Source organism: Macaca fascicularis, chromosome 7 (genome assembly GCF_037993035.2).
Source record: "Macaca fascicularis isolate 582-1 chromosome 7, T2T-MFA8v1.1".
Lineage (NCBI taxonomy): Eukaryota > Metazoa > Chordata > Mammalia > Primates > Cercopithecidae > Macaca > Macaca fascicularis.
The window spans coordinates 107373082-107393764 of record NC_088381.1 but is presented as its reverse complement, the minus strand read 5'-3'; the positions used below and the strand labels follow the sequence as shown (position 1 = coordinate 107393764).

The 20683-nt window shown below is 36.9% G+C and overlaps 1 long non-coding RNA gene across 3 annotated transcripts in view; it reads right to left on the bottom strand.

The window, feature by feature from the left end:
• The window catches only part of LOC135971966 (uncharacterized), a 383403-nt gene that overhangs the window by 263422 nt on the left and 99298 nt on the right, over window positions 1-20683 (bottom strand). The window contains exon 3 of one of the 3 annotated variants that reach the window (XR_012415746.1): window positions 15224-15397. The exons of the other annotated variants lie outside the window; for them this stretch is intronic. This is a non-coding gene — a long non-coding RNA (uncharacterized lncRNA). Of the gene's footprint in view, window positions 1-15223; window positions 15398-20683 lie in introns of those variants that run through there. 3 annotated transcript variants of the gene reach the window in all.

Below are 20683 nucleotides of genomic sequence, written 5' to 3'. Positions count from 1 at the left end.
CCACAGAAATACAAACTACCATCAGAGAATACTATAAACACCTCTACGCAAATAAACTAGAAACTCTAGAAGAAATGGATACTTTCCTGGACACTTACACTCTCCCAAGACTAAACCAGGAAGAAGCTGAATCCCTGAATAGACCAATAGCAGGCTCTGAAATTGAGGCAATAATTAATAGCCTACCAACCAAAAAAAGTCCAGGACCAAATGGATTCACAGCTGAATTCTATCAGAGGTACAAGGAGGAGCTGGTACCATTCCTTCTGAAACTATTCCTATCAATAGAAAAACAGGGAATCCTCCATAACTCATTTTATGAGGCCAACATCATCCTGATACCAAAGCCTGGCAGAGACACAACAAAAAAACAGAATTTTAGACCAATATCCCTGATGAACATCAATGTAAAAATCCTCAGTAAAATACTGGCGAACCAGATCCAGCAGCACATCAAAAAGCTTATCCACCATGATCAAGTGGGCTTCATCCCTGGGCTGCAAGGCTGCTTCAACATACACAAATCAATAAACATAATCCAGCATATAAACAGAACCAAAGACAAAAACCACATGATTATCTCAATAGTTGCAGAAAAGGCCTTTGACAACATTCAACAGCCCTTCATGCTAAAAACTCTCAATAAATTCGGTATTGATGGAACGTATCTCAAAATAATAAGAGCTATTTATGACAAACCCACAGCCAATATCATACTGAATGGGCAAAAACTGGAAAAATTCCCTTTGAAAACTGGCACAAGACAGGGATGCCCTCTCTCACCACTCCTATTCAACATAGTGTTGGAAGTTCTGGCTAGGGCAATCAGGCAAGAGAAACAAATCAAGGGTATTCAGTTAGGAAAAGAAGAAGTCAAATTGTCCCTGTTTGCAGATGACATGATTGTATATTTAGAAAACCCCATTGTCTCAGCCTAAAATCTCCTTAAGCTGATAAGCACCTTCAGCAAAGTCTCATGATACAAAATTAATGTGCAAAAATCACAAGCATTCTTATACACCAGTAACAGACAAACAGAGAGCCAAATCATGAATGAACTTCCATTCACAATTGCTTCAAAGAGAATAAAATACCTAGGAATCCAACTTACAAGGGATGTAAAGGACCTCTTCAAGGAGAACTACAAACCACTGCTCAGTGAAATAAAAGACGACATAAACAAATGGAAGAACATACCATGCTCATGGACACGAAGAAACAATATTGTGAAAATGGCTATACTGCCTAAGGTTATTTATAGATTCAATGCCATCCCCATCAAGCTACCAATGAGTTTCTTCACAGAATTGGAAAAAACTGTTTAAAGTTCATATGGAACCAAAAAAGAGCCCGCATCTCCAAGACAATCCTAAGTCAAAAGAACAAAGCTGGAGGCATCACGCTACCTGACTTCAAATTATACTACAAGGCTACAGTAACCAAAACAGCATGGTACTGGTACCAAAACAGAGATATAGACCAATGGAACAGAAGAGAGTACTCAGAAGTAATACCACATATCTACAGCCATCTGATCTTTGACAAACCTGAGAGACACAAGAAATGGGGAAAGGATTCCCTATTTAATAAATGGTGCTGGGAAAATTGGCTAGCCATAAGTAGAAAGCTGAAACTGGATCCTTTCCTTACTCCTTATACAAAAATTAATTCAAGATGGATTAGAGACTTAAATGTTAGACCTAATACTATAAAAACCCTAGAAGAAAACCTAGGTAATACCATTCAGGACATAGGCATGGGCAAGGACTTCATGTCTAAAACACCAAAAGCAATGGCAACAAAAGCCAAAATTGACAAATGGGATCTAATTAAACTAAAGAGCTTCTGCACAGCAAAACAAACTACCATCAGAGTGAACAGGCAACCTACAGAATGGGAGAAAATTTTTGTAATCTACTAATCAGACAAAGGGCTAATATTCAGAACCTACAAAGAACTCAAACAAATTTTCAAGAAAAAAACAAACAACCCCATCAAAAAGTGGTCAAAGGATATGAACAGACATTTCTCAAAAGAGGACATTCATACAGCCAACAGACACATGAAAAAATGTTCATCATCACTGGCCATCAGAGAAATGCAAATCAAAACCACAATGAGATACCATCTCACACCAGTTAGAATGGCAATCATTAAGAAATCAGGAAACAACAGGTGCTGGAGAGGATGTGGAGAAATAGGAACACTTTTACACTGTTGGTGGGATTGTAAACTAGTTCAACCATTGTGGAAAACAGTGTGTTGATTCCTCAAGGACCTAGAACTAGAAGTATCATATGACCCAGCCATCCCATTACTGGGTATATACCCAAAGGATTATAAATTATGCTGCTATAAAGACACATGCACACGTATGTTTATTGCGGCACTATTCACAATAGCAAAGACTTGGAATCAACCCAAATGTCCATCAGTGACAGACTGGATTAAGAAAATGTGGCACATATACACCATGGAATACTATGCAGCCATAATAAAGGATGAGTTTGTGTCCTTTGTAGAGACATGGATGCAGCTGGAAACCATCATTCTCAGCAAACTATCACAAGAACAGAAAACCAAACACCGCATGTTCTCACTCATAGGTGGGAACTGAACAATGAGATCACTTGGACTCGGGAAGGGGAACATCACACACCAGGGCCTATCATGGGGAGGGGGGAGGGGGGAGGGATTGCATTGGGAGTTATACCTGATGTAAATGACGAGTTGATGGGTGCTGACGAGTTGATGGGTGCAGCACACCAATATGGCACAAGTATATATATGTAACAAACCTGCATGTTATGCACATGTACCCTAGAACTTAAAGTATAATAAAAAAAAAAAAAGACTCAAAAAAAAAAGAAACACACACACGCAAAAAAAGGAAGTAAATGGCGTAAATGCTCCACTTAAAAGACAGAGAACTGCAGAATGGATAAGAACTCACCAGCCAACTATCTGCTGCATTCAAGAGACTCACCTAACATATAAGTACTCACAGAAACTTAAAGTAAAGGGGGTGGAAAAGGGTATTTCATACAAATGAGCACCTAAAGCAAGCAGGGGTAGCTATTCTTATATCAGACAAAACAAACTTTAAACAATAGCAGTTAAAAGAGATAAAGAGGGACATCATATAATGGTAAAAGACCATGTTCAACCAGAAAACATCACAATCCTAAACATATATGCACCTAACACTCGAGCTCCTAAATTTATAAAACAACTACTAATAGACCTAAGAAATGAGACAGACAGCAAAACAATAATAGTGGTGGGTTTCAATACTCCAGTACTCTACTGACAGCACTAGACAGGTCAGCAAGACAGAAAGTCAAAAAAGAAACAATAGATTTAAACTATAACTTGGAACAAATGGACTTAACAGATATATTCATCCATAACAGAACGTTTCATCCAACAATTGCAGAATACACATTCTTTCAATAGCACATGGAATTTTCTCCAAGATGGACCATATGATAGGTCATGAGTATCAATAAATTTTTAAAAATTGAAATTATATCAAGAACTCTCTCAGACCACAGTGGAATAAAACTGGAAATCAACTCCAAAAGGGACCTTCAAAACCATGCAAATACATGGAAATTAAATAACTTGCTCCTGAATGAGCACTGCATCAAAAATGATATCAAGATGGAAATTTAAAAATTATTCAAACTGAACAACAATAACACCACAACCTATCAAAACCTCTGGGATACAGCAAAGGTGGTGCTAAGAGGAAAATTCATAGCCCTGAACGCCTATATCTAAAAGACTGAAAGAGCACAAACTGATATTCTAAGGTCACACCTCAAGGAACTAGAGAAACAAGAATAAACCAAACCCAAATCCAGCAGAAAAATGGAAATAACCAAGATCAGAGTAGAAATAAATGAAATCAAAACAAGGAAAATACAAGATAAATGAAACAAAAAGCTGGTTCTTTGAAAAGATAAATAAAATTGATAGACCATTAGCAAGATTAACCATGAAAAGAAGAGAGAAAATTCAAATAACCTCATTAAGAAATTAAACAGGACATATTACAACTGACACTACTGATATACAAAGATCATTCAAGGCTACTGTGAACACCTTTATGCACATGAACTAGAAAACCTACAAGAGATGAATAAATTCCTGGAAAGATACAACCCTCCCAGATTAAATCAGAAGACTTAGATACCCTGAAGAGACCAATAACAAGCAGCAAGATTGAAATAGTAATTTAAAAATTACCAACAAAAAAAGTCCAGGACCAGACAGATTCACAGCAGAATTCTACCAGACATTCAAAGAAGAATTGGTGCCAATACTTTTGACATTATTCCACAAGATAGAGAAAGAAGGAACCCACCCAAATTCATTCTATGAAGCCAGCATCACCCTAATACCAAAACCAGGAAAGGACATAACCAAAAAAGAAAACTACAGACATATCCTTGATGAATATAGATGCTAAAATCCTTAACAAAATACTAGCTAACCAAACCCAGCAACATATCAAAAAGAGAATTTACCAAGATCAAGCGGGTGTCACACCTGGGATGCAGGGATGGTTTAACACATGCAAGACAATAAATGTGATACACCACATAAAAAGAATTAAAAACAAAAATCACATAATCATCTCAATAGATGCAGAAAAAGCATTCAACAAAATCCAACATTGCTTTATGATTAAAACCCTCAGCTAAATTGGCATACAAGGGACATATCTCAACGTAATCAAAGCCATTTATGACAAACCCACAGCCAACATAATACTGAATGGGGAAAAGTTGAAAGCATTTTCTTTAAGAACTGGAACAAGACAAGAATACCTACTCTCATCACTCCTCTTCGACACAGTACTAAAAGTCCTAGCCAGAGCAATCAGACAAAGAAAGAAATAAAAGGGCATCCAAATTGGTAAGGAGGAGGTTAAGCTGTCACTGTTTGCTGACAATATGATCGTTTACCTTGAAAACCTGAAAGACTCCTCTAGAAAGCTCCTAGAACTGATAAAAGAATTCAACAGAGTTTCCAGATGCAAGATTAATGTATACCAAATAGTAGCTCTTCTATACACCAACAGTGACCAAGTGGAGAATTGAATCAAGAATTTTACAATAGCTGCAAAAAATAAAAATAAAACACTTAGGAATATACTTAATCAAGGAGTTGAAAGACCTCTACAAGGAAAACTACAAAACATTGTTGAAAGGAATCATAGATGACACAAATAGAAACACATCCCATGCTAATGGATGGGTAGAATCCCAATATTGTGAAAATGACCATACTGCCAAAAGCAATTTACAAATTCAATGCAATCTCCATCAAAATACCACCATCATTCTTCATAGAATTAGAAAAAAAAAAAATTCTAAAATTCATATGGAACCAAAAAAGAGCCTGCATAGCCAAAGGAAGACAAAGCAAAAAGAACAAATCTAGAGGCATCACACTACCTGATTTCAAACTATACTTTAAGGCCATAGTCACCAAAACAGTGTGGTACTGGTATAAAAATAGGCACATAGACCAAAGGAACAAAACAGAGTACCCAGAAATAAACCCAAATACTTAACAGCCAATTCAACGAAGCAAACAAAAACATAAAGTGGGGAAAGACACCATTTTCAACAAATGGTGCTGGGACAATTGGCTACCCACACCTAAGAGAATGAAACTGGATCTTCATCTCTCAACTTATACAAAAATCAACTCAAGACGGATTAAGGGCTTAAACATGAGACCTGAAACTATAAAAATTCCAGAAGATAACAGTGGGAAAACGCTTCTACAAAGGATTTCATGACCAAGAACCCAAGAGCAATGCAATAAAAACAAAGATAAATAGCTAGGACTTAATTAAACTGAAGAGCTTTTACACAGCAAAAGGAACAGTCAGCAGAGTAAACACACAACCCACAGAGTGGGAGAAAATCTTTACAATCTGTACATCTGACAGAAAACTAATATCCAGAATCTACAACAAACTCAAACAAATCAGTAAGAAAAAAACAATCCCATCAAAAAGTGGGCTAAGGACACGAATAGACAGTTCTCAAAAGAAGATATACAAATGGCCAACAAACATGAAAAAAGCTGAACATCACTAAAGATCAGGGAAATGCAAATCAAAACAACAATGCAATACCACCTTACTCCTGCAAGAATGGCCATAATCAAAAATCAAAAAGCAGTAGATGTTGACATGGGTGCAGTGATCAGAGAAAACTTCCACACTGCTACACTGCTTTGGAATGTCAACTACTACAGCCACTGTGGAAAACAATATGGAGATTCCTTAAAGAACTAAAAGTAAAACTGCCATTTGATCGACTAGTCCCACTACTGGGTATCTACTCAGAGGAAAAGAAGTCATTATATGAAAAAGATACTTGCACACCCATGTTTATAGGAGCACAATTCACAATTGCAAAATCGTGGAACCAACCCAAATACCCATGAACAAGTGGATAAACTGTGGTGTATTATATATATATACACACACACACGATATATATGTATATAAACTGTGGTGTATATATATACACACACACATACACACACGATATATATGTATATATACACATGATACATATATACATAGGATACATATGTATATATGATATATATGTGTGTATATATGTGACATGTATAAGATATATACATATATCTGATGGATATATATATGATGGAATACTATTCAGCCATATAACTGTGGTAAATGTATATATATCTCTCTCACACACACACACACACACGTATATATAAAATATGGAATACTACTAAGCCATAAAAAAGAATGAATTAACAGCATTTGCCGTGACCTGGATGCGACTGGAGACTATTATTCTAAGTAAAGTAACTCAGGAATGCAAAACCAAACATCGTATGTTCTCCCTGATATGTGGGAGCTAAGCTGTGAGGACTCAGAGGCTTAAGAATGAAAAAATGGAAGAGAGCTACGGATCTCCCAGCACAGCATTTGAGCTCTCCTAAGGGACAGACTGCCTCCTCAAGTGGGTCCCTGACCCCTGTGCCTCCTGACTGGGAGCCACCTCCCAGCAGGAGTCGATAGAAAACTCATACAGGAGAGCTCCAGCTGGTATCTGGTAGGTGCTACTCTGGGATGAAGCTTCCAGAGGAAAAAGCAGGCAGCAATATTTGCTGTTCTGCAGCCTCCACTGGTGATACACAGGCAAACAGGGTCTAGAGTGGACCTCTAGCAAATGCCAGCAGTCCTGCAGAAGAGAAGCCTGAATGACAGAAGGAAAACTAACAAACAGAAAGCAATAGTATCAACATCAACAAAAAGGACAACCATGCAAAAACTCCATCTAAATGTCACCAACAACAAAGACCCAAGGTAGATAAATCTATGAAGATGAGCAAAAACCAGCACAAAAAGGCTAAAATTTCCAAAAACCAGAATGACTCTTCTCCTCCAAAGGATCACAACTCCTCACCAGCAAGGGTATAAAACTGACTGGAAAATGAGTTTGACAAATTGACAGAAGTAGGCTTCAGAAGGTGGGTAATAACAAACTTCTCCAAGCTAAAGGAGCATGTTCTAACCCAATGCAAGGAAGAACTTTGAAAAAAGGTTAGAGGAATTGCTAACTAGAATAACCAGTTTAGAGAAGAACATAAATGACCTGATGGAGCTCAAAAACACAACACAAGAATTTCGGGAAGCATACACAAGTATCAGTAGCTGAATCGAGCAAGTGGAATAAACAATATCAGAGATTGAAGATCAACTTAATGAAAGAAAGCATGAAGACAAGATTAGAGAAAAAAGAACGAAAAGAAATGAACGAAGCCTCCAATAAATATGGGACTATGTGAAAAAACCAAACCTATATTTGATTGGTGTACCTGAAAGTGATGGGGAGAATGGAACCAAGTTGGAAAACACACTTTAGGATATTATCCAGGAGAACTTTCCCAACCTAGAAAGACAGGCCAATATTCAAATTCAGGAAATATAGAGAACACCACTAAGATACTTCACGAGAAGAGCAACCCCAAGACACATAATCCTCAGATTCACCGAAGTTGAAATGAAGGAAAAAACGTTAAGAGCAGCCAGAGAGAAAGGTCAGGTTACCCACAAAAGGAAGTCCCTCAGACAAAGAGCAAGTCTCTCTGCAGAAACTCTACAAGCCAGAAGAGAGTGAGACAGTGGGGGCCAATATTCAACATCCTTAAAGAAAAGAATTTTCAACCCAGAATTTCATATCCAGCCAAACTAAGTTTCATACGTGAAGGAGAAATAAAATCCTTTACAGACAAGCAAATGCCAAGGGATTCTGTCACAATCAGGCCTGCCTTACAAGAGCGCCTGAAGGAAGCACTAAATATGGAAACGAAAAACCAGTACCAGCCAGTGCAAAACCATACCAAAATATACAGGCCAATGACACTATGAAAAAACTGCATCAACTAATGTGCAAAATAACCAGCTAGCATCATGATGACAATATCAAATTCACACATAAAAATATTAACCTCAAATGTAAATAGGCTAAATTCCCCAATTAAAAGACAAAGACTGGCAAATTGGATAAAGAGTCAAGACCCATGGGTGTGCTATATTCAGGAGACACATCTCATGTGCAAAGACACAACTAGGCTCAGAATAAAGGAATGGAGGAATATTTACCAAGCAAATGGAAAGCAAAAAAAAGCAGGGTTGCATTCCTAGTCTCCAATAAAACAGACTTTAAACCAAAAGATCAAAAAGACAAAGATGGGCATTACATAATGGTAAAAGTATCAATGCAACATGAAGAACTAACTATCCTAAATATATATGCACACAATACAGGACCACCCAGATTCATAAAGCAAGTTCTTAGAGACCTACAAAGAGATTTAGACACCCACACAGTAATAGTGGGAGACATTAACACCCCACTATCAATATCAGACAGATCAACAAGACAGAATATTAACAAAGATATTCAGGATTTGAACTCAGCTCTGGACCAAGTGGACCTAATAGATATCTACAGAACTCTCCACCACAAATCAACAGAATACACATTCTTCTCAGCACCACATAGGACTTATTCTAAAATTGACCACATAATTGGAAGTAAAACACTCCTCAGCAAGTGCAAAAGAATGGAAATCATAACAAACAGTCTCTCAGACCACAGTACACTCAAATTAGAACTCAGGATTTAAAAACTCACTCATTGGAAGGCAGAGGCAGGTGGGTCACAAGGTCAAGAGATTGAGACCATCCTAGCCAACATGGTGAAACCCCGACTCTACTAAAAATACAAAAATTAGACGCACATGGTGACACAAGCCTGTAGACCCAACTACTTGGGAGGCTGAGGCAGGAGAATCGCTTTAACCTGGGAGGTGGAGGTTGCAGTGACCTGAGATTGTGCCACTACACTCCAGGCTAGGGACAGAGCAAGACTCCATCTCAAAAAAGAAAAGAAAAATTAAAAGAAACTCGCTGAAAACCACACAACTGCATGGAAACTGAACAACCTGCTCTTGAATGACTACTGGATAAATAACGAAATTAAGGCAAAAATAAATAAGTTCTTTGAAACCAATGAGAACAAAGACACAAGGTACCAGATCTCTGGGACACAGCTAAAGCAGCGTTTAGAGAGAAATTTATAGCACTAAATGCCCACAGGAGAAAGTGGGAAAGATCTAAAATGACACCCTAACATCGCAATTAAAAGAACTAGAGAAGCAACAGCAAGCAAATTCAAAAGCTAGCAGAAGACAAGAAATAACTAAGATCAGAGCAGAACTCAAGGAGATAGAGACACGAAAAACCATTCAAAAAATCGATGAATCCAGGAGCTGGTTTTTTGAAAAGATTAACAAAATAGATAGACCTCCAGCTAGATTAATAAAGAAGAAAAGAGAGAAGAATCAAACAGACACAATAAAAAATGATGAAGGAGAGATCACCACTGATCCCACAGAAATACAAACTACCATCAGAGAATACTATAAACACCTCTAAGCAAATAAACTAGAAAATCGAGAAGAAATTGATAAATTCCTGGACACATACACCCTCCCAAGACTAAACCTGGAAGCAGTCGAACCCCTAAAAGACCAATAACAAGTTCTGAAATTGAGGCAGTAATTAAGAGCCTACTAACCAAAAAAGCCCAGGTCCAGACAGATTCACTGCCGAATTCCACCAGAGGTACAAAGAGGAGCTGGTACTATTCCTTCTGAAACTATTCCAAACAATAGTAAAAAAGGGACTCCTCCCTAACTCATTTTATGAGGCCAGCATCATCCTGATACAAAAACCTGGCAGAGACACAACCACAAAAAACATTTCAGGCCAATATCCCTAATGAACACAGATGTGAAAATCCTCAATAAAATACTGGTAAACCAACTCCAGCAGCACACTAAAAAGCCTATCCACCACCATAAAGTCAGCTTCATCCCTGGGCTGCAATGCTGGTTCAACATACACAAACCAATACACATAATCCATCACACATAAACAGAACCAATGGCAAAAACCACACAATTATCTCAGTAGATGCAGAAAAGGCTTTTGACAAAATTCAACACCGCTTCATGCTAAAAACACTCAATAAACTAGGTATTGATGGAACATATGTCAAAATAATAAGAGCTATTTATGACAAACCCACAGGCAATATCATACTGAATGGGCAAAAACTGGAAGCATTCCCTTTGAAAACTGGCACAAGACTCTCACCACTCCTATTCAATATAGTATTGGAAATTCTGGCCAGGGAATCAGGCAAGAGAAAGAAATAAAGGATATTCAAATAGGAAGAGAGGAAGTCAAATTGTCTCTGTTTGCAGATGACATGTTTTTAAATTTAAAAAAAATCCATTGCCTCAGCCCAAAAACTCCATAAGCTGATAAACAACTTCAACAAAGTATCAGGATACAAAATCAAAGTGCAAAAATCACAAGCATTCCTATATACCAATAATAGACACACAGAGCCAAACCATGAGTGAACTCCCATTCACAATTGTTACAAAGTAAATAAAATATACAACTTACAAGGGAAGTTAAGGATCTCTTCAAGGAGAACTACAAACCACTGTTCAAGGAAATAAGAGAGGACACAAACAAATGGAAAAATATTCCATGCTCATGGATAGAAAGAATCAGTATTGTGAAAACGGCCATAGTGCCCAAAATAATTTATAGATTCAAAGCTATTCCCATCAAGCTACCATTGACTTTCTTCACAGAATTAGAAAATAACTACTTTCAATTTCATATGGAACCAAAAAATAGCTCATATAGCCAAGAAAATCCAAAGCAAAAAGAACTAAGCTGGAGGCATCATGCTACCTACCTGACTTCAAACTATATTACAAGGCTACAGTAATCAAAACAGCATGGTACTGGTATTAAAACAGATACACAGATCAATGGAACAAAACAGAGGCCTCAGAAATAATACCACACATCTGCAAACATCTGATCTTTGACAAATCTAACAAAAACAAGCAATTGGGAAAGGATTCCCTAGTTAATAAATGGTGCTGGGAAAACTGGCTAGCCATATGCAGAAAACTGAAACTGGATCCATTCCTTACACCTTATACAAAAATTAACTCAAGATGGATTAAAGACTTAAACTAAGACCCAAAACCATAAAAACCCTAGAAGAAAACCTAGGAAATACCATTTAGGACATAGGCATGGGCAAAGACTTCATGAATAAAACACCAAAAGCAATGGCAACAAAAGCCAAAATTGACAAATGGAATCTAATTAAACTAAAGAGCTTCTGCACAGCAAAGAAACTACCATCAGAGTGAACAGGCAACCTACAGAATGGGAGAAAATTTTTGCAATCTATCCATCTGACAAAGGGCTAATATCCAGAAACTACAAAGAACTTAAACAAATTTACAAGAAAAAAGCAAAGAATCCATCAAAATGTGGGCAAAGGATATGAAGAGACACTTCTCAAAAGAATACATTTATGCAGCTAACAAACATATGAAAAAAAGTTCATCATCACTGATCAGTAGAGAAATGCAAATCAAAACCACAATGAGATACCATCTCACACCAGTTAGAATGGTGATCATTAAAAAGTCAGGAAACAACAGATGCTGGAGAGGATGTGGAGAAATAGGAACACTTTTACACAGTTGGTGGGAGTAAAAATTTGTTCAACCATTGTGGAAGATAGTGTGGCAATTCCTCAAGGATCTAGAACCAGAAATACCATTTGACCCACCAATTCCATTACTGAGTATATACCCAAAGGATTATAAATCATTCTACTGTAAAGATACATGCACATGTATGCTTACTGCAGCACTATTCATGATAGCAAAGTCATGGAATCAACCCATATGCACATCAATGATAGACTGGATAAAGAAAATGTAGCAAATATACAACATGAAATACTATCAGCCATAAAAAAAGAATGAGTTCATGTCGTTTGCAGGGATATGGATGAAGCTGGAAACCATCATTCTCAGCAAACTAACATAGGAACAGAAAACCAAACACCACATGTTCTCACTCATAAATGGGAGTTGAACAATGAGAACATACGGACACAGGGAGGGGAACATTACACAGTGGGGCCTGTTGGTGGGTAGGGAGAAAGAGGAGGGATAGCATTAGGAGAAATACCTAATGTAGATGATGAGTTGATGGGTGCAGCAAACCACCATGGCACATGTATGCCTATGAAACAAACCTGCATGCTCTGCACATGTATCTCAGAACTTAAAGTGCGATTTTTTAAAAATGAAATAATGGACTGTAGGAACTTGTAGGGAAGAACAGGAGTGGGTTGAAAGATAAAAGACTAAAAATATGGTGCAGTGTATACTGCTTGGGTAATGGGTGCACCAAAATCTCACATACACCACTGAAGAACTTACTCATGTAACCAAATACCACCTGTACCCCAATAACTTATGGTAAAAAATCATGAAATCAAAAAAAAATATGGTTGAAAGACTTGACTAGAGATTTCTCTAAAGAAAATATAAAAGTAACCAATGGGCACACCAAAGAATGCTCACATCACTAATAAGTAGAGAAATGTAATCCAAAACGACAGTGAGATACCACTTCACACCCACTATTATGGTGACTATCACCAAAAAAAAACAAAAAACAAAAACAAAAACACAGAAAATAACAAATGTTGACAAGAATATGGAGAAGCTGGAACACTTGTACATTGTTAGTGAGAATGTAAAAATGGTACAGCCTCTGTAGAAAACAATATGGCAGTTTCTTAAAAAATTAAAAATAGAATTACCATATGATCCAGTATTTCTGCTTCTGGGTACATATCCCAAAGAACTGTAAGCAGAGTCTTAAAGAGATATTTGTACATCCATGTTTACAGCAGCATTATTTACAGTAGCCAAAAATGTAGCCGCAATCCAAATGTTTATTGACAAGTGAATAGATAAGCAAAATGTGGTATATATATAAAATGAAATACTATTAAGCTTTGAGAAAGAAGGAGATTCTGACATTATGCCACAGCATGGATGAATCATGAGAACACTATGCTAAGTGAAACAAGCCTGTCACAAAAAGAAAAATATTGTATGATTTCACTTATATGAGGTACTTAGAGTAGTCAAAATCATACAGACAGAAAGTAGAATGGCAGTTGCCAAGCACTGAGTAGGGGAAAGAATAAGGAGTTACCCTTTAGTGGGTATAGTTTCAGGTTCATAAGATGAAAAGTTATGGGAATGGATGGTGGTGATGGTTGCACAACATTCTGAATGTACTTAAGATCACTGAACTATACACTTAAAAATGGTTCACATGGTAAATTTTATGTTACATGTGTTTTACTACAATAAAGAAAAATATTAAATAAAAATTGAGTGCTACTAAGAAAAGAAAAAGAAATATACATACAATGGAGTGCCATCTATTTAAAGTTTGAAAACATACCAATCAGTACTATAAATAATGCTCATTTATACACACATGTGTAATGAATGTGTACGACAGTAATACACAGCAACTTTAAGATAGGATTTAAATCTAAGAGGAGGAGTAGAAAAGATGGCAAGTGAGACATTATGTTTTTATCTGGGTTATGGATTCATGAATAGCTATTTATTTTTAAATGTATTTCCTTGTACATTTGAAGATTTTTATAAACAAAATGTTTAATATTATAAAAACATATATTTACTGAAAGTGATCCCATCATGTCTGACTATAGTTTGCTAACAGGGTTATATATTAATGGAAGGTTTTATGTCACATGACCTTCCTGTTTCTCATAGACACATTTCAGACAAATCCAGGTGGATGAAGTTGATTGGATAGAGGGAGGGAGGGATGGATGGATAGATAGATGATAGAGAGATAGAGAGATAGATAGATAGATAGATACACACACACACACATACACACAATTAAGAAGAAAGGAAAATTTCCTACTTCTTGATGCTTGTGTTACCTATGAGCCATTCAAGAAAACAAGGCCACAGTAGGTATTGCTAAAGAGGAAATTTAACACAAGGATTGGTTATAAGGCTGCTGAAAGGGCTAAAAATCCAAAGATCAGCAAGAGCAGAAAGCTACTGCCACTACTAGGGCAATAGGAAGTGGATGTTACTAACAAAGTCTAGGAGTCCAGCAGGAAACGGAACCGGTGTTAGCTGCTTGGTGGGAACTGGAAAAAGACAGAAAATTCAGCCACAGCACTAGAAGTGAGGGTGGGAGGATACTCTCCTCTTTCCCTCCTGCCAAATATAACCAGAGGCCAGGTGGCAAATATGTCTAGTAAATGTAGTTTGCAGGAATTGGTATCATGAAATACAGACTTAAGCAAGAGAAGAACAAGGAATAGAACTGAGGGCAAACAAGGAAATGACCAGCATATTTGTTAGAAGAAAAAAACTGCTACTTTTGCTGTCTGTAATTGAGAAGTTCATGTGGATTAGTCTAAAAATTAGCTTATGTACATTTTTTCTGCAAAATAACCCATATGTGGAGTTATCAATTAGTTTAAGCAGAAGTTATCACATGTATGCCAGAGTCATCTTAAAAATAAGGGTTAGGTCCAAATATTAATTTACTTTATCACCAAGTATATATTGAGCACCTACTATTACATAGCCCATGAGCTTACAATGGTAAAACACCAGATTTTGTCTCTACTTTAATGAAATTTATAGGCTTGTGGGTGACAGGCATTAATTTAATACTTACATAAATATATATAGGGATGATTATTGGTTCCTGTTTTGTGTAAGTTGAAGGGTGGAAGATTTGGAGAGGATGTATTTCATATTTATGCCTCTGAAACATCCAAGTGGAGAGCTTTGTAGATGGCAGGATACTTGGCCTGGAGGTCAGATGCAATCTCAAAATTGAGGATCCAAACTGATCGAAACATAAAGACAATGGCATAAATGAGTATTATGCTCAGGAAGAATACAGATTGGAGACAATAAGAAGGACTAGTCTTAATGAACAACAATATTTCAAGATGGGGAAGATGAAGACGAGAATGAGCCTGCAAAACTGACTCAAAGAGAATAGCCACAAAGGAGATAGGAAAGCCTGAAATGTATGATCATAGAAGTCAAGGAAGAACTTTCAGGATCACATCATGGATGTGGTTAAGCTGTTTCAATGCTACCAGTGAGTAAGATGAGGCTTTGCAGGGCTCGCTCCTTCTTGGTATTCAAACATCAGCTCAAACTGTACCTCATCAAAGAGGCATCCCAGGCCATACAACCTAGAGTAGCCCCCACTCATTCTCTCTCTTTCTCATCTCCCTCTTTTATTTTCATCATAACACTGTCACTATCTGATATTCTTGTTCATGTGAGCTCCATGACACCAGGAATTTTCTCTGTCTTATTTAACACTGCATCCTAATACCTAGAACAGTGCTTAGCACACAGGAGTAGCTCTGCTAATGTTTGAGGAGCAAAGATGAACATTTTCCCACTGGGTTAAATGGCAAAGAAGTGATAGGTGACCTTATAATTTCAAGAGTGTTCTAATGCATAAGCCTAATTGCAGAGGATGAGAGTTAAGAAAATGGACATACAGAGTACAGTCAGTTTTTAAAATAGATATCACTGTGGAAGGGGAATTGTGGGAAGGGTGAGGTGGATAGAGGGAGGCTCTTTAAAGACGATCAGATGAGAATATTTAAATGCTGATGTGAAGAGAGGAACTCAGGATTCAGTCACTTCTCTGCTATTATTCTTACCTCATCCATTCCTTTACTCATTCTCCTGGGCTTAAGAAACCAAGTGAAACTAATAAAATGACTAGCAGACACTCTTCAGGAAAAGCACATGCTGTGGGAAATAGTTTCAATAACCAACATGTTTGTGTGGCAGCACCACTTATGAATGCACTTAAGTGAATAAACAAGCTGCACTTTTCGTCATTAGCCCTTAATGGGATAGCAGTTTTCCAAAGTCCATCTTTTCTGACTCCCAAAGAACAATTTTATGTTGAAAAGGCTCTATGTTCAAGGAAAAGTCTGTTAATATTAAACCTTAGGGCTTAGGAACTAGACTGGCTAACTCCGATGAATAAAAAATAGAAATAAAAATTGTTTCCTGGTGTAAAAATGTCATCTTCAGGTAGCAGAGGTAAAAGCAGCTCAAGGTGAAAACCTTTGAATGTGATTTTCAAATCTTCCGTCAGCTCTAGACAAAGTACTAACTTTTAAAGTGGTCAGTTTTTGGCCCCTTATTCTTCCAAAGGAAACTCTACCTACGAAGGTAAAGTTTCTTAAGATAAAATTTTATAGTGTAATGGTCATCTTAGGTAAGCTCTATTAAGTGACCATCCCAGATAGTAGAAATAGGTGATATCACAATAAAAGCACTTTATTCCTGTAATTTAAATTTATGATTATGTTTATAGAAGTAATACAAGTAAGAAGGCAGATCAAAAATATGCCCCTGATTCCTATTTCTGCCTAAAATATACCTAGAATTTTTTTGATATTTTATATTTTATAATGAAAAAAAAATTCACATGTATAGAGAACAAGAACAAGTGCCATTAGCATATCAGAAATAACAAAGAAGTCCTAGAAAACAGAAGGCAGAGGAAGGATGAACCCAGATGATCCAGCCTTCATCAAAGCTCCATAAGAAATGATCACAAGGAATAGAGAAGGAAAAACAAACAAGAAAATAATGGAAGGCAAACTCCCATAGCGGGTCTTAAAACTGAAGGACTATGAAAGACAAGAATGGTGATCATTAAAAAGTCAGGAAACAACAGATGCTGGAAGGGATGTGGAGAAATAGGAATGCTTTTACACTGTTGGTGGGAGTGTAAATTAGTTCAACCATTGTGGAAGACAGTGTGGCGATTCCTCAAGGATCTGGAACCAGAAATACCATTTTACCCAGCCATCCCATTACTGGGTAAATACCAAAAGGATTATAAATCATTCTACTATAAAGACACATGCACACATATGTTTATTGCGGCACTATTCACAACAGCAAAAACACAAATGTCCATTAATGATAGAGTGGATAAAGAAAATGTGGCACATATACACCATGGAATGCTATGCAGCCATAAAAAAGGATGAGTTCATGTCCTTTGCACGGACATGGATGAAGCTGGAAACCATCATTCTCAGCAAACTAACACAGGAACAGAAAACCAGACAACACATGTTCTCACTCATAAGTGGAAGTTGAACAATGAGAACACATGGATACAGGGAGGAGAACATCACACACAGCGGTCTGTCAGGGGCGGGAGGCTAGGGGAGGGATAGCATTCGGAGAAATACCTAACGTAGGTGACAGGTTGATGGTTGCAGCAAACTACCACGGCACAAGTATACCTATGTAACAAAACTGCACTTTCTGCACATGTACCCCAGAACTTAAAGTATAATAAAAATAAATAAATACATAAATAAATAAACAAATAAATAAGGAGTAACCCAGGGAGGATAAAATAAAAATAAATAAATAAATAAATAAATAAATAAATAAATAAATAAATAAACTCATACTGCATTACTAAACCTAGCTATAAGCTATCTATCTAGGACATATCCCAAACAAAATACTCAGAATAAAAATATGGAGATATTAGGCCGGGCGCAGTGTCTCACGCCTGTAATCCCAGCACTTTGGGAGGCCAAGGAGGGCGGATCATGAGGTCTGGAGTTCAAGACCATCCTGGCCAACATGGTGAAACCCCATCTCTACTAAAAATACAAAAAATGATCCGGGCATGGTGGCACGTGCCTGTAGTCCCAGCTACTCGGGAGGCTGAGGCAGGTAAATCACTTGAACCTGGGAGACAGAGGCTGCAGAGAGCCCAGATCGAGCCACTACACTACAGCCTGGCAACAGAGCAAGACTCCATCTCAAAAAAAAAAAAAAAAAATTGAGATATTGACATCTTTTTTTAAAAGTAAATATAATAATTAATAATGATAATAAATCAGACAAGTTAGAATTAAAGGTCAAATGTTATTTTAAAATGAGGCTGTATATATAATTAGGATATATTATATGATAAAGCATATAGTCAAGATATAGCTTGAAATTCTAGTGAGTCTAAAATAAAATCTGACAGAAATGCAAAAATAAATCTACAATCACAGTAGGAGACTGCAATATTCTTCTTTCAGTTCATGACCAGTCAAGTACACAAACATAAGTAAAGGTAGATATAAAGATATGAAATAAAATAGTTCATGTTTGACCTACTTGACATGCAGAAAAGGAATATAACATAATATTCTTACTAAATTGTGCTGACCAGAATTTTAACAATAATCCTAGAGTTCATATAATTCTTATCCAATTTTATTTCTGACATTGAGGGGCTGTTCCAAATCAATCACATGTATCACTATCAGCCAAAAATTATTGAAAATTCCATAGCCTGAGGCCTTAGTGATAGTACCTCTTGAAGATTAATAAATCTATCAGAGGAGAGGAAAGTCTTGACTTGGAAGGAATGATATAAAAACAGTGGTAGGTGGTAAAGCCATACTTTGACATGGAAAATTGGGATACAAATGCATTAAGAGTAGGAAGTACAGCACATATCCTGTCTTCAATACTAAGTTTAAGAGACAGAAGCATAATATGGTATGACCTTTTAAAGTCAGTGACTCATTGACAACTTTGACATTTGAAGCACAGATCTGTTACAAGTCATTCATTCTTCTTTCCCTTACTACTGCGTGCACAAATAACTGTATTCTCTTGCTCAGCAAATTTGAGTTAGCCAAAAGTTGACTTAAAGTGATAGTGATCCAAGTTGCAAAACAATTTCTTAAAAAAAAAGCCTAACTTGACCCATAAAATCCTTGTGAGAGAGCAAAAAACAAAAACAATTAAAAAATTAAAGTAAAAATAGAATGAGTTATGTTGAAGTTGCTGGTCTGTCTTGTTTGGCCACAGTAATTTATCTTCCAAAATTGTCCTTTACACAACTATAAGGGTGTTTTAAGTCCTACCTAAACATTTCCTAAAAGAAAAGATGATGGTGACTCCAAAAGATGTCACACAGTTATCAAAACATTCATTGCACCAAATATTGCCCCAACAAACTTACATATCTTCCTGCCAACACTATTAATGTTAAGACATTTTAGTAAGGGAAGGGCAAAGAAATTTTAGATTTAAGGAAGACTGTCAAGTATCAACAAGCAATAACATAACCTATAACCCAGAATGTATTTATACTAATGGATATAGCACATGATCTTTATTTTAAAAGATTTTTTAAAATTATGCAACATAATATGAAAAGTTACTATATAACTTTCCTGGGACTGCTATAACAAAACACCACAAAACAGGTGGCTCAAACAATAGAAATAGATTCTCTCCCATTTCTGGAGGCTAGGACTGCAAGATCAAGGTGTCAGCAGGGTTGGTTTCTTCTGAGGACACTGAGAAAGAATCTGTTCCATCCCTCTCTCCTAGCTACTGGTGGTTTGCTGGCAATGTTTAGTGGCCCTTGGCTTATAGGCACAACACTCCAATCTCTGCTTTCATGTTGACATGTTGTTTTCCTGTGTGTGTGTCTACCTATGTCCAAATTTCTCCTTTTTATAGGAACACCAGTCATAGTAGATTAGGGCCCAATGTAATGACCTCATTTTAATTTGATTAGTTTTATAAAGGCCCTACCTCCAAATAAGGTCACATTGTGAGATACTAGAGGCTAGGGCTCCAACATCTTTTTTGGGGGGAACACAATTCAACCCATCACAATTACCTTAAGGTTAGTAACAAATACAATGTTATTAGCATAATCACAGAATGACCTTTGACCTTTGGCAGCGGGAAACAGTAACAATCAGTAACTATTTGTAGTTTGCTAATTCCAGTGCATCATACCCTGTAATCTGACTTCTTTCCTGGCTTTCAATGCATCCATAATTGCATCCTAAGTAACACAGATAACCTATTTCCAAACAGGTGTCCTGTTCCTGATAAGCCTGGAGAAGAGACCATTTCTCATGGCCTCCTCATCACACACATGTGCACATGCACGCACACACACATACATACACACACACACAAACAGCAAGCCTAGTTGGTAGCCTGCTGTCTGGACCAAAATAATCTGTTTAAAAAAATAAAAAAGTGTGGGGTTGGGATTATGTGGGCAAATAGTTCTTGTGAATTTAAGAAACAAAGA